At 35.9% G+C, this 3,409-nt stretch overlaps 1 pseudogene; it reads left to right on the forward strand.

Annotated features, from left to right (window-relative positions):
* The first annotated feature begins 270 nt into the window (after window positions 1–270).
* Window positions 271–1,090, forward strand: LOC118603919 (annotated as a pseudogene).
* Window positions 1,091–3,409: the final 2,319 nt, after the last annotated feature.

Raw genomic sequence — 3,409 nt, forward strand, 5'->3', positions numbered from 1 at the left:
TTGCAAATAACTTTCATTTCCAAATATTTAATTACCGTGTTATCACTTAGACACAGGGGACTCTCTATGCTCCAAAACATAAGAGTGCACCTTCATTTGTAAGTTTTTATCTGTACCCCAACTTTAGTGGACCTCATGTAGCCACTTTAGGCAACAGCCACTCCTTTAAGGTTAATAATGTTGTGATGCTATCAAATAAAAAAGCTACTGCTGCAATGTAATACCTAAAAGAGATTTGACAAGACAGAAACTTCCTACTACAGGAACTAAATGATACATTAGCTTGCAACGAATAGAGAAAGTGCTCTAATCCATTCAATTTCCAAAGCATAGCCCTATTTATGATGTAATTTGGAATTCTAGTTTTACTGAGTTTTATGTTATTCATTGTTTCGTGCTTGCCAAAGCAATAATTTCAACTTGAAATGTGATCCTGTGTTCTAAATGCAGCTTATTTAGTCCTTATGGCCATATATTAATGCTAGATGGAGTTAAAAATCTGAGGGACAGATGAAATTAAGGGTTGTTAAAAAATACAAATCTATTTCTAAAGCAGTAGCCTCTAATCCTACATCTTTTGCTTGGTGCCCAGATGGGGAACAAATTTTAACTATCATCCATGTTCCCAGGTTTTATGTTAATATTGGGTATGAACTTTGGCATTATGCCAGCTCCGTCTCAGCAACCATTTTCGTATGGACTATTTCCAGCAAAAACAATAGCTTACCAAGCAGTTCCAAGTGACGTACCCAAAGAGAAACCTAAATTTCCAAGGGTTGATAAGCTACCACCTGTAAAAAATAAACTAGTCACCAATTCCAAGCTGCCAGAGGAAAAACTATCCCAGAATAAGAAATCATAAACAGGAAATGATAAGCCATTATTGAAAACAGCACCTAAAAATCAAAGGAAATGTGAGGCTAAGAAAGCTGCAAAGCGGGAAATAATAAGTGACAAGAACCAAGATTTAGCACCTACCCCTGCCCCACAGAGCACACTACAAAATATTGTTTCCATTAACATCTCGAGTCACTAAAACGGACAAAAACTTCAAGAACCTAAAGAAGACCTGAAAGCAATTGAATCTTGAAAGAACAAGAAGAAACTGAAACAGCTAGAAAAATCAATGAGTCAGAAAAAGATTTTAAATATATCACCTTTCTCCAGATATGGAAGATTTGGATTGGTTCTTTTAAAAATTCACAGAAAGAAAATTGTTAGCTTAACTCAGCGGAAACACATCTGTAGAGTACCCTAAATGTTATCTGTCCATCATGTACCCACACTTACTGCTCGTCTATAATTCACCATTTATGCAAGCATTGACATACATGTGAAATTAGTTAATAATGTCTATTAAATTGATTGTCCTACCTTTAAATACTTGTTATAGAAGAGATAGGAATTTCATAGCTACCCTCGACAGACTGAAAGTCAAATATCATTCTTATTTAGTATTATTTTTCATAAAAATGAAAAATGTTTTTTTAAATTAAAACAAATATAACCCATTAGATTGGTTAAAGGAATACAGTACAAAACAAGCAAAGAGAACAAAAGTTTGTTTCTGTGACTTTAGAATGAGTATTAGTTGTTTGCCTTTTTTTTGTTGTTTTTGAAATTGTAATAATTCATTAAGTTGTTCGGCAGAAACTCAATACAGTTATTTAAGGCAAAACAGAATTGTTTTATAGTCCACTTCCTTCGAGAGTCTTTAAAGTTTCCTTTATTGTATTTCTAATCCAAGACTCGGGCTCTGCTCTATCCAATGATGACTGCCAGAAAAGTCTTAATATGTGCTTGGATGTCATTTTTCCTCACAAAAAGGAGACCTCTGTGATGGCCTGGGATGGCCAAAGATGAAGCTGGACACAGATTCTGGTGTGCTGAGCCTCTCATTTATTTCTGCATATGTATTTTGTGACCCATGAACTAAGCTTTGTCTAAATATAGTCAAATAAAATTTTAAAAATCCCATTCAGGGTTGACAGGAAGGACATTAATAATACATACAAAAGTTTCTAACAGATAACAGAACTTTAAAAAAGAAAAGTAGTGAAATTAAAGTAGTAGAACATGGAAAAGGAATACAATGGGGCATGAAAGAGATCCAGAGAGACTGCTTTCAGAATCCAGAGGCAGGTGACTCCATCAGGTCCTGACCTGTGATTCTACTTGCAGATGAAGCCTGATTCTGGGCAGAACCAAGTCTCTGAGAAATATGCAGTGGGGGCCAGGAATGTCTGAAGTTTGTGAGAAGGGCAATGGTCACACAAAGAGTGGTAGCTCTCCTGTGGTTTCCATTTTCAATGTGAGCCGCAGGATTAAACAATGCACAAGATAAGAATAGTTCTTCTCAAGGAGCTTGCTGCCTAGTGGGAAGACAAGTAGAAAAAAGTTCATAAGTCAATGATAGTGAAGTAATAGTACATTGTGATAAATGTTGAGTAAAAACTAAATAGGACTTGAGATGTGACATATATTAATAATTGTATTAAATGCAAATGAATGTAATTTCCAAATTAAAAGACATCTTAGGAAGGGAAGTAGGAGAGGCTGCATTAAGCCCTGGACACCGGGTTTGGAAATGGTGTGGAAATGGTTTGGAACTAGAATGGTGCACAGAATAGCTTATACATTGGAGAGTTTCACTGTGGGTTAATGGGATACCCTGCCAACAATAACATTAGTGGCTTTCAAATGTCAGGATATTTTGGTCCTTTTCCATGAGAGGTTTAGTTCTTTCAGGACAAGTCCCTAAAATTTTTTACCTTGGCTTTGGGAGTGTCTCTAAATCAGCTAGCAACTAAGTTATTTCTCATTTTTTTTTCACCTAATTTTCTAATGTGCCTGATGTCTCCAATTATGGAGCCTCTTTCTTCCAGTTTCTTCAGCAAAAGTAATCTGAATTCTTCTGTGTGCAAATGGCAGAGATGACAACATAAACTGTGGGGCCAAGTGCAAAATGAAAATGTGAGAGCCCTTGTTCAAAAGCTGAAAAAAAGTGTCATTAAAAATTCTTAAATATAAGGTTTTTCCTTTATTGTATGATCTGAACTATTCTTAAATCATTTAAGACCATGGATTCTCTCGATAATTCATCTATGTTGTCACAAATGGCCATAGTTTATCTCTTCTTCTTATAGCTGAGCAATATTCCATTGTACATATGGAACTTGAGATAATCATGCTAAGCAAAATAAGCCAGACTGAAAAAGTTGAAAATCACATGATATCACTTATATGTGGGATATAAACCTAAAAGCAACAAAGGAACAGGACAAACAAACAGAGACTCATGGATATAGACTATAGACTAGTGGTTACCAGTGGGTAAGGGGTAGGAGAGGAAGGGGAGGTAGATGGGGTAAAGGGGTCAAATATAAGGGGGTAGGGGGAGAGCGAAGTG

Source organism: Rousettus aegyptiacus, unplaced genomic scaffold (assembly GCF_014176215.1).
Source record: "Rousettus aegyptiacus isolate mRouAeg1 unplaced genomic scaffold, mRouAeg1.p scaffold_m13_p_6, whole genome shotgun sequence".
NCBI lineage: Eukaryota > Metazoa > Chordata > Mammalia > Chiroptera > Pteropodidae > Rousettus > Rousettus aegyptiacus.